Consider the following 873-nt stretch of genomic DNA (forward strand, 5'->3'; position numbering starts at 1 on the left):
GCTTAACAACTATCTCGCTAAAAGTCATTGCTTTTGTATGACAAGCAGTAGCACATCCAAAAGTCAAAATATATGTTAGTGCTCAATTTCTGAAGACTAAAATTATACCAGTCACCAAGTTGAGTCTAGCATCGCACTGTAAAATGTAGTAATTTTTGGTAAAATTTATGTAAATAACATATAGATATATTCAATATAGGCCATCGGCAGCCATATTTTACTGCATGCGAAATAAATAAAAAAATTCAACACAGCTTTCCTTTAGAGCAATCGCGTGTCTGCTGATTACATATGTATTGTGTGTATTCTGACCATTGAAATGCAAGCATCGATTGGAGAAGCAAAAATAAGCAAAGTACGTATTCGTAACGAATGTTTAAATCACGCTCAGTTATTTAACAAACGTCTTATGGTAAAATCTTTTCAGATTTCGACGTTCGTTGATGTCATGATCAGCACAAAATAGCCGCTTCCACTTGTGCCTCAAACTACTGGTATGTACCTGTAAAAGCACATTAATTAAAGTGGTTATATCACGAATTTTAGCCCCCCTTTTTTATTAGCTAAATTGAAAGACCTTGTTTCAGTGATTTTAAATCTGCAATTATAATTGAAATTGGATTGGTGAAAGTGATTTTACGGACGTTCAAAGTCACGATTTTCAGCATTTTTTTTGCGAACTTTTTGATCGGTATGCTAATGACTTGTGACGTAGAAAGTTGAACACAAATATCAACATGGCGTATTCTACTAGTAATCTTAATAAGAAACGCGGAGGAAAACGCTGTGTTGCTGGCGGACCTAATGAAATTAGTTGCGCCAATGATTCAAAAACCGAAGGAATGTCGATGCATCTGCTTCCTAAAAAAGAAA

Source organism: Xenia sp. Carnegie-2017, unplaced genomic scaffold, assembly GCF_021976095.1.
Source record: "Xenia sp. Carnegie-2017 unplaced genomic scaffold, XeniaSp_v1 HiC_scaffold_6, whole genome shotgun sequence".
NCBI lineage: Eukaryota > Metazoa > Cnidaria > Anthozoa > Malacalcyonacea > Xeniidae > Xenia > Xenia sp. Carnegie-2017.